This window comes from Sus scrofa, chromosome 10 (genome assembly GCF_054392235.1).
Source record: "Sus scrofa isolate SSC_HxYL_T2T_F1_AM1 chromosome 10, Sscrofa_HxYL_maternal_Yorkshire_Landrace_v2.0, whole genome shotgun sequence".
Classification (NCBI taxonomy): domain Eukaryota; kingdom Metazoa; phylum Chordata; class Mammalia; order Artiodactyla; family Suidae; genus Sus; species Sus scrofa.
Genome location: NC_139392.1, coordinates 32,424,917 through 32,436,487, shown reverse-complemented (window position 1 = coordinate 32,436,487; position 11,571 = coordinate 32,424,917). Strand labels below are relative to the sequence as shown.

The 11,571-nt window shown below is 35.6% G+C and overlaps 1 pseudogene; it reads left to right on the top strand.

Moving 5' to 3' along the window:
• Positions 1-2,751: 2,751 nt before the first annotated feature.
• On the top strand, positions 2,752-11,304 carry LOC146398929 (olfactory receptor 5J3-like; annotated as a pseudogene).
• Positions 11,305-11,571: the final 267 nt, after the last annotated feature.

The following is an 11,571-nucleotide window of genomic DNA, read 5'->3' as shown; positions in this document are numbered from 1 at the left end:
AGGAGAGGGGTTTGCCATGTGGGATCACCCTTCCAGTGGGTGGCTTGAGAAGTAGGGGGAGATTAGAGTTGGGGTCCCATGACTGGGCTATAGATTTCTGGGTGGGGTGGAGGGGCTTTGTACCATTCTGGGTGAGGAGGAAGGGGAGAAACAGGACAAGAGAGGTGGAGAGAGAGCTGGAGTGAATCCAGGAGTTGCAAGAGGGGCATACAGGTTGCCTTGCCTGCAGATGGGTTTGGGCCTTGGCCTGGCCCTGTCTCTGCTCTGGCCATGGATAGTCAGGATGGAGAAAGCACCAATGCCTGGGCTTGCTGACCCTGTGCTGTCTCTTTGAGTGTCCTTGAGAGCTGGCCTGGAATTCTCCCAACCCACACTCCTGCCTAAGGGCAGTGGGATGGATGAGGGCTAGAATCAATGGTGGGGGAAGTCATCATTCATCCCAGCATCCACTTCTGGAATCAGCTCAGGTGTGGTGGAAGGCAAGGTTGGCATAGCCCATCAGAGGGCAGAGGACAAACCCGTGCCTTCCACTTTTGACATAATGGGACTGTAGCTTGCTCACTATAGTATCTCCCATCTGGTCTGCAGGTGAGCTCAGGAGTCCAGGAAAAGCCCAGCTTTTCAGGGATGGAGCTGCTGGCTGGTCTTTCCATAGCTTTGACCCTAGGACCTTTCCCAGGGGGGAAGTCACCCCTGGAGTCCATCTCTTGCCCACAAGTGGCTATATGGGATACTTAATTCACTGATCCAGGCCACTGATCCAGGCCAAAGATTGAACCCACATCCTCACAGAGCCAACATCAGGTGTTTAACCTGCTGAGCCTCAGCTGGAACTCCATGAATTGTGTTCTTAATCATAACTATTTATCCTCATGGGGACTATTCATATGTCATTCCAGATACTCTAGATCTAACAGATAATTCTTTATGTCTTACTAGTTCAGTAATCCTGAAAAGTTGTTTCTGAGTTTTCCCTACTGTACACAAGAAAGAGCATCTCCCAATTGAAAGGTTGATAAAGCCATCAAAATCATCATCCTTTAATCTGTAGAAGTAATGTTCCTAATATCCTGAATTGTCGACAATATTTATTAGTATTTTATTTATGTATTTATTTTATCTTTTTTTCCTACTGTATAGCATGGTGACCCAGTTACACATACATGAATACATTCTTTTTTCTCACATTATCATGCTCCATCATAAGTGACTAGACATAGTTCTCAGTGCTACACAACAGGATCTCATTGCTAATCCATTCCAAAGGCAATAGTCTGCATATATTAACCCCAAGCTCCCAATCCATCCCACTCCCTCTCCCTCTCCCTCGGAAACCACAAGTCTCTTCTCCAAGTTCATGATTTTATTTTCCGTGGAAAGGTTCATTTACTTTTATATGAATGTGAAAATATTGCTCAATTTTGTGGACAAAATATGTAATAATAAATGTGTATTTATTAAGTGGAAAAGATATCCATTGCACATTCTAAGAAATGTGTTGCAACATCATGAAAAGCAAAGTATTGCAAAGAAGTATCTGTGTATTTTATAGGTTTGAGGTTTTTTTTTTTAAATAAAGTATAGTTGATTTACAATGTTGTGCCTGGTTTGCTTTACTTTATAGGCTTGCTTTACTTTTTCTTAGAAAAGGTATATTCTGTTTTTGAGTCCCCTGAGTAAGTATTTCTGTTAAATATTAAGGGCCAATTAAAAATTTTATTTATCATGTTTCATTTTTCAGCTCAGAGTGCCCTCTCTCCTGATTCCTAGGGAATTCCTAGAAAATGCCTCTGGCTATTTTCTAAGGATGCCTCTGTCTATTTTCTAAGGATGCCTCCAGAATTTTTTGATATTAGGCTCTTGCTTTTCATTATATTCAATTTTTAAAAATGTGGTTCATCGGAGTTAAACATGATGGCATAAGTTGAAAACTTCAACTTTAAATGTTAGAGTATGGCTTGTTCTTACATATTGATACATTTAATAATAGTTTCTGTTACATACAAAGAAAGTCTTAGACCTTCAGTGGTTACATGGAATAAATTTTCAACTTTGTCATTATGCTTTATAAACTAGAGTTTGCATTTTTTTAGAATGAAATTCAGTTGAGTTTTTTTTTTTCTTCACACTAAAAGTAGCATTTTGAATGCATCCTGAAGTTAAGACCATAATGTATACTTTCTTCAATGCAAGGAATTTCCTATGGGACAGGCAAATAAACAGAACTTGATGACGCTAGAAAATTCTAGTAAATTTCTTCTAAATTTATAGATAAATCAACTAGGGGAGAGAGATAATAACCCAAGTCATACTGCTAGTTAACCATTCCAAATAGTCTTGATAACACACACAGTCATTCTCCTTTATACCAAACTTATAATTATCAGGCACCAAGAAAAAAAGAACACATGGCTGATGTTAATTTTACCATGGTGACCAAGTTTATACTTTTGGGACTGACAGATCATGCAAAAATTAAAGTGTTCCTATTCCTGTCCCTGCTCATCTATACTATTTCCATGGTGGGGAGTCTAGGAATGCTTTTTCTCTTCCAAATAATTCTCAAATACTCATATATCACTTCCTGAGATGCCTATCATTCATTTATGCCCGCTATTATCATTCTTTGCACTCAAAATGCTGCTGAACTTCTTTGTCGAAGAGGAGACAATCTCTTTTTCTGCAAGCATTGTACAATATTTTTTTAAATCTGTGTTGCCCTTTACCTTGGAGGGCTTACTGCTGGCAGCAATGGCTTATGACCACCATATGGCCATCATGAATGCTTTACTTTATGCAGTAGCTATGACAAAAATAGTTTGTGTTGTTCTGGTCATTGGCTCCCATTTGGGAGATCTAGGTTAGTTATCTCTGGGGGATTGTTAACATGCTTATTCCTATATGTAGGTAGAAAAGAATACATATGCACAGATATAAGGATACAGACATACACAAATAGATATGAAAACTTAAAGCTCATAAATAAGTAAACATATCTTGTCATTTTCCCTATTGAGTGCAGAAAAAAGCAAAACAGTTTTAATGTGGAAAAAGTATTAGTACTTGAACTACTCCCCAAAAAAGACTCCCAGATCATGTTCCTGGAATCTACATGGATTATTTATAGTCAGATATTAAGCAAAATAAATGTAAACACTCAAAAATAGTCAGAAAAAGATTAATTTTCCACTTACAGAGTTTAGTCTGAACAATTTCTTCTTTCTTGGCCTTGGTTTCCATGACTACACATGAAATGGAGCAAGATAGAATATCATGGTTTTATTACCACTTCACATGGAAGGGCCACTAATACCAGAGAAAACTTACCTTGAAGAAAAAACACCTCAGTGTCCATTAGGGAACCATTAACAATTTTTCCCTAAATTGCTGTAAACTGTTGCATCTGGAAAACAAAAACAGTATTCTCAAGAACACCTTCAGGAATTACTGTTGTAGCTCAGCAGGTTAAAACCTGACGTAGTTTCCATTAGGATGCAGGTATGATCCCTAGCCTTGCTCAGGGCTTAAGGGTCTTTATTGCTGCAGGCACTTGTGTAGGCTGCAGATGTAGTTTGGATCCAGGGTTGCTGTGGCTATGGCATGGGCTGCAGCTGCAGTTCTAATTTGACGCCTCTAGCCTGGGAAATTTCATATGCTGCAGGTGCAGCCATGAAAAATTGAAAATGAATGAAGAAAACCTTCATTACAAATAAAATTATTTTATTTTTTAGAGTTTAAATACTTATATAACTAGTGGCAGCTAGGTTATGCAATACAACAAAACATCTGGATACTCTGTAAAATTAATTAATGGTCTTACATGGCAGGTTAGATTAAACTCTTTTTCTCTCAGTGACAGTCAAATCATATAAGTGTATGGTTTCACTATTGTGAAGTTATTAAACTGAAATGCTTACTATATTAGACATTCATTCAAAGAAGTTCATGTGAAATGTTTTTTATTTATTTTTTTCTTTTTTTGAGGGTTTCAACTATGGCATATGGAAGTTCTGGGGCTAGAGGTCAAATCAGATCTGTTGTTGCTGGCCTACACCATAGCAACCACAATGCCACATTCAAGCTGTGTCTAAAAACTATACCACAGCTCATGGATATGCCAGATCACACACACTGAGCAAGGCCAGGGAACAAACGTGCATCCTCATGGATAATAGTTAGGCTTGTTACTAGTGACCCATTAAGGGAACCCCTGAAAATTTACTTTTCATGATGAAATAATCACCTCCTACAGCATCAACACCAAAAACAGATGTAACATTTGTATAGCCCTTCTCAATTCTCCAAAATTGTTTCACATACTATCTGAAGTTGGGTCTTATAAGGCTGCATTTACATATGAGGCATTCATGTAAATGCTTTTGTATGAAAGTTTTCTTATTTTTCTTAATGGCTGCACCCCACACCCTTAGAATATGGACATTCCTAGGTCAGGGATTGAAACAAAGCCTTATCTGCAACAACACCAGATCCATTAACCTGCTGTATTGGGTGGAGATGGAACCTGTGGCTGTGCAGCAACCTGAGCCACTGAAGTCATATACTTAATCCACTGAGCCACAGTCATACCTCCTGAATGTGTTATTTTTCATGATAAAATAAGTAGTAAAATAATTATATATAATCAAACCTAATTTTATATAGTCCTTCACAAATTTTCAAGAGCATTCAAGCATCTTATATTCTATAGTCTGAAACAAGGGATGATATTAGAAGCAAAGTTATTGATACTCAAAAAAATTGAACTATTTATAATTTTTAAATAAATTCTCTTACAATAAAAACTCTGTAAAAGAAAGGGCTGACCTCCCAAGACATAGATAAAAGCACAGTTTACTAAGTGTGAATGTTTGGGAGGGGGTCTATTTTATGGAATAGAATGATGTTTTTCTAATGATTTCCTTTAACTTTAACAAATAGCTACTGTATTATACTATGAACAGGAGCTGGATGGTTAAATGAGGAAAAAACTGTCCTAGAATTCAGAGGTAAATGGAGGATGTGTGTAGACATGTAGAATGTGGACTGCAAAATATGTACCATACATATACACTCACACACATATATATGTATACATTCTAAAAGTAAATGAAACTGAGTTAAACAGATTCTGAATACCATTAAATGACAGATAAAATTGGTCAATAGGAAATAAGTGTGGACTTCATCAATGAAATATCTGGTGCTATTCCATTAATTTTCATGTAAAATATCAGAGACAGAAATTGAGAATGGGCACTTGTAGCTCCAGTTCCTGAACCTCATGCATAAAATTGGTTACTGCTCAATATCAATATTTAAAGAAATCTAGGCTCAGCAGAAGACTGCATATAACTTTTCTTAAAGCACTCAGAGAATCACTATCAAATATGTGTTGATTTGAAAAATTTCACAAGTATATCCTCAGAGTTGGGTTTGAAATTGTCTAACTCATTAGGAAAATAAGTTACCAGCACCAATTGACTGGCTTCATTGGAGTCCTGATCATCTTTGATACTTATTAAGAGACTCTCAAGCCAATGCAATGAATTTATCTTTGTAAGATTTGAGATTCAGTATAGTGCCAGGAGCACAGAGTGACTACATGCATCCTAAATTTGATGGCAATTCTCAGTTATCCTTGGTCAAATGCAGCCTGTGAAGAAACCTCAATGCCCAGAATCACGGACATCTAAGGGTCATATAGCCAAATCATCAAAAGTCTGATCTGGTATAGAGTATGCTCTAAAAATTCTCTAATGTATGTCTACCGCCCCCTGACTCCTCAAACCATCATTTATTTGATTTTAGTAGTTAAGTGTATTTTTTCAGTTTAAGCAAGACATGTTTCACTTTTTGTTCTTAGATATTTCTTATGAAGCCTTATAATCCATTTATTCACACTCTTCATTCTTAGGCTCCTCAGATGTTCAGTTTTTGCTAGAATACCATTCTCAGTCTAATTTTTCTTACACTGGATATTTTCTACCTTTTCTACTATTCTTTATGCAATGAGTTTTAAAATTCCATCATTTTAACATTCACTCTATAGTTCCTCAATATTGAAAATCTGCATTAAACAGGTGAAAGAAACATATTTTTACATTACACATTTTATTAAAACTATTGTTCTACCGTCTTTTAGAGTACAAATATGGAGTATTTCTTCAACTTTTCTGGACCATCCATAATGTGAAATATATTAATCAGAATATTTAATTAAATCAAGTCACAGAATGATTAGAGATAATAGTTCTGAAGTTCCTGGAATGCACTAGACATTTAATATAGACAAATCATCATAACTACAATCTGAATTAAATTGTCATTGCCAGAATAAATGAAACATTCATGCTAATAAAACCACATAAAACATTTCCTGTTAGTCTATTTTCACTATTGCTTCATTTTAAAATCACTAATTTTTCACACCTTTTCTTGTGGAGCTCTGTTTACTGGTTTGGTTGCATTTGACCCACCTCAGTGTTTTACTTGCCACCATCCTTTTTTACACTTAGCATCCCATTTCACTCTATATCTACCTCTTTTATATTTTCCATCCTATCTGGCAAATATAAGCCCATTCAAGATTTCTAAAAATAATTCTTATGTTCATCCAATAGAGTAACTATCATTTTGAAACCAATATTTATTTTAGTGTATTAATTGGCTAAATTACTCCAAAATTAAAAGACAATCTAGTACATGAAAACATACACACACATACTCACACCCCTAAATTTTATTTAGTAACTGCTTCCACATCACTGAAATGTGTATATATTTCATATTTATTATAATTAGTTAATCAATGATAATGTGCTTATAGAAGCACATGATCAACAAGTTGAACTTAGTACTCTTTAAAAAACACATATATATAATTATGTTATATAAATCATACTAATATCAGTGGAATTTATTTTACTAACTCATTTTCTCCTCTTAGAGCCTCATGTAAGTTAAACAAGGACATGTCTGACCATTTTCTCTAAGACTGAGAAAAGGCCAAATACATGAATTGCTATAATTTGTAAAGATAAGGCCAGGACCTTACTTCCCCCAGGCATTTCTATCTGTTTTGATGAAATCCAGTGTTCACAGAATCCCTGGGGTACTGCATCCTCAAAAGGCCTTGAGCCAAATATAAACACAAGTCAGGAAACTAAGAGAAAGTAGTTGACCACTAGGTATGTAGACCATTTATGTGTTCTAAAAAAGGAATTATAAATATCTTCTTCAGTTTTCAAGAACAGCAACCCTCAGTACACACTTTGAATGGAATGTGAAGAAGAATCATCTGCCTTAAATCCATTCCAGTTATTGACATACATGAAATATAATTAGACCATTGCCAAGTCAACTAGCTCTCTTGAAATCATTAGTTGGTTTATTCCACATTTCCTTAGGTAGATGTGTTTTAAAACTTCACATAATTATATAAATTACAAAAGGGAATTTATTTAAAGTAGTTCATTAAGATCTAAGATTGATTACTATACTATAAACTGTTGAATTTTGTTATATCAGAGGAAAAGAGCAGCTATTTGATCCTATTTACAGGTAATTTTTTTTTTTGCCTTTTTTTTTTTTTTGTCTTTTTTTGTCTTTTGTCTTTTTGTTGTTGTTGTTGTTGTTGTTGCTATTTCTTGGGCCGCTCCCATGGCATATGGAGGTTCCCAGGCTAGGGGTTGAATCGGAGCTGCAGCCACCGGCCTATGCCAGAGCCACAGCAACGCAGGATCAGAGCCGCGTCTGCAACCTACACCACAGCTCAGGGCAACGCTGGATCGTTAACCCACTGAGCAAGGGCAGGGATTGAACCCGCAACCTCATGGTTCCTAGTCAGATTCGTCAACCACTGCGCCACGACGGGAACTCCTACAGGTAATTTTTAAACTCAAAGATGAATTTATTGTATATAACTGACTATAGCAAGATAAAAATGGTGTGAAAGGCAGTCTAGATGAAAATTACTACTTAAGTGAAAATTAAAGAAGAAATATGAAATCAGTTAAATAAGAAATTTATCATCAAAGTAATAAATTGGTTTGTTTAAAAACAAAGTTTCAGCAGTTAATTAAACAGAACTAAACTAAAAAAAAGCAAAGATCCAAAAATATATGTTAGTCAAAGCCATTTTTCCATAATCTCAACAAATAGTCTAATCTCTATTTTCCATATTTGTTTTAACTTTTTTAATTGTTATTTCCCCAACACATTTTTTTCCCACTGAATAGCATGGGGACCCAGTTACATATACATGTATGCATACTTTTTTTCTCCTTTGAATAGACAGCAAACATTTAGAGAGTATCTCTGATGAAACTTTTAGTTTTCGCATGTTTTCTTACTTAATTCTCACAACTACTTTTTGAGAAAAGTTTATAGACAAAACTAAGAGTTAAACATGAAATCACAGTTTAATGTGGTAAAATGTAATATAATTTTTATATCTTGTATTTTGGTAAAAGGGACATAATCAAAGATATCTTGTAGCATAATTTGCAGCTCTTGAATTGTTATCAAATAACCTACTTTATATCACACTGACAAATAAAGGGTACAAATCCAAGTCCAGTAACTCTTAATTCAATATCAGGAAAATATAATACCCAAAGGATGGATTGTAGAACACCATATTCATTAATGTTCAAAGAAAATAGATTCAATTGTTGAATTAATATAAAACATGTTCTTTATTTCTTATTAGGATACTCAAAGCAGAATAGTGTATTACACATTCCTCTAAGCCCTGCAGTAAAGAGAGATTTCCTTAAAAAATATTATACCAAATGTCAAAATTTTACATATCAGAACCTTGTTTTTCATGTATTTTGGAACATGTGATAAAACATAAAATAAACTTAACTTAATGATCTAACTTCTTGGATAAAAATCCAGATCCATATGTGAGCTAATATTCCAAAAGCATAAGCATTGTCCTTGAAATTTTTGCCTTATGGGGTTAAAATGTATTTTAAAGTTTTTAACTTAATCATAATAGAAAAATATGATATGGATTAATTCAAGCCATTAGACAATAAATGCTGCTGGAAATCAGAGGGTGAAATTAAAAATATCTGACTTCCTGCAACAAGTGAGTCTTAACAAGTAATGTTAGCACAGTAAATGTTTATATTTGATTCTATATTCTAGACACCTCTAGTTCTCATTTTACATTTTTATGTATATTAATTTGATTAGATTATATAGTATACATGCACATATAGTATATTTATATGTATTCTGCTCATTAGTTGTTTTATTGTTTAATATGTGTCATCTGTGTTTTTTCTATGAGTTAAAAAAGATGTCATAGAGAATAATTTTTATAGATGTCTCAAGGGTTTACCTATTAAATATTAAGTTTTTTGTTCTTTGTTAAGGTATGCTTTTTCTTAAAATATGAGGTTCTTGCCTCATGTTCTGGAATCTGAAATATACCATTACCTAGGAACCCTCTCCTGAACTTTCTCTGTTAAAAAAAAATTCCTATTAAGTCTCTTCACAGGGATTTTAATTTTTCCAGGAGTTCTTATGTGGTGCATAATGATAGTGTATATCCCTTGGTGAGACACTGATCCTAATAAAGTTTTGTATCAGGCTAACTATTCATACTTGTAAGAATTGAATTTGCTGTGGATTATTTATATTTATTGAAACCTTGCAGTTTTCTAAAGATGCTAGTAGATGGAATTCATATGTCCAAGCCTTAACTTGCTTATTTTATTTTCTTTCTTTTTTTTTTCTTTTTAGGACTGCACCTGTGGCATATAGAAGTTCCCAGGCTAGGGGTCAAATTTGAGCTGCTGCTGCTGGACTAGACCATAAAGGCCATATCTAAGCTTCATCTGCAAATTACACCATAGCTCATGGCAATGCTGGATACTTAACCCACCGAGTAAGGCCAGGGATTGAACCCTGCATCCTCATATATACTAGTTGGTTTCTTAACCCACTGAACTGCAGTGGAAACTCTAGTCTTTTCTTATTTTCTTTTTCCTCTCATTCTCAGTAGATCCATTATAGAGGAGCCACATAAGTGGCTATCAGAAATTTCAGTAGGATAACTGAATTCATTCTCCTGGGGATAACTATTGACCCTAAACTGAATACAACACTATTTGTGCTGTTTCTCCTCATCTATCTGATTACCATGGTGGGCAGCATTTGGGTTATCACAGTCATCCTGGTCAGTGCCCAGCTCCATTCTCCCAAGTACTTTTTTTTTTTCTTAGCCAGTTGGCTTCCCTGGATTTCTGCTACTCCTCAGTCTTTATTCCTAAGATGCTGGTGAACTAACTAGATGGACAGAAAATCATTTCTTACAGAGGTTATGTCCTTCAGGATTACTTTGTCAGCATGTTGCTGACCACAGAATGCTTCCTCCTGGCTGTGATGGCCTATGATCAGTATGTTGCAATTTGCTGCCCACTTCAGTACAAATGTCTCATGACCACCACATTCTGCATCCACCTGGTGATGGCTTCCTACCTACTAGGTGGTGCCCATACACTCACCCACCTTACTGGCTTGCTTGGTCTGCCTTTCTGTGGACCCAATGTCATTAACAAGTATTTCTGGGATATCCCATTGCTCTTTCCACTCTCCTGTTCTGATACCGAGTACAGTGAGTCTTTATTTACTGTCCTCTCTGGAATCACCTCAGTGGCTACCTTTCTGATAGTGGTTAGTGGCTAGGCTACCTGGGAATCCTTCTCACTGTCCTGAAGATACAGTCTCTGAGGGGCAGATGCAAAGCCATCTCCACATGTGCCCTCACATCATAGTGGTGACTCTCCTTACGGAACAATAATGCTTACTGACCTGGGGACTAGCTCAAACTACCCACAGGATACAGCCAAAATCCTGCCGATGTTCTAAACATTTTTGCTGCCAATATTAAATCTTCTGATTTGCAGTGTAAGAAACACAGAGGACAAAGAAGGAATAAAATGAATTATGGAGAGGGAGTTCCCATGGTGGCTCAGAAGTTAACAAACCCAGCTGGCATCCATTCATCAGGACACAGGTTTGATCCCTGGCCTCGCTTAGTGGGTTAAGGATCTGGCATTGAAGTGCGCTGTGGTATAGCTCACAGACACTGCTTGGATCCCTCCAACTGGCCCCCTATTCTGAGAACTTTCATATGCTGTGGGCACATCCCTAAAGACAAAATAAAAAAAAAGAATTATGATGAGAAAAATATTTCCTCAGTGGCCATGGATTTTGAAACAGAAGCAAATACAGATTGATTCTATAGGCAGGTACATGATTAAATCTCTGTGGGAGTTGTTGGAATAAAAGAAGGATAATATTTTAAATATATATTACATATTGGCTTTTGGAAACATGTACACATATGTCATAAATACTACATCATATGTTTTGTATGTTCATACACACACATATATGAAATATACTCTATAAGAGAAAAAACTTTTCTTCTACTTTCTTAGATTTTCTGATTAAGGGCATGCAAATTGAACTGAAAAAAGTTGATTAACGTAAGGATAGACAAAGTGCATTAATTAATTTTTTTTTCTCAATTCAGAGTAGACTTTATGGTTA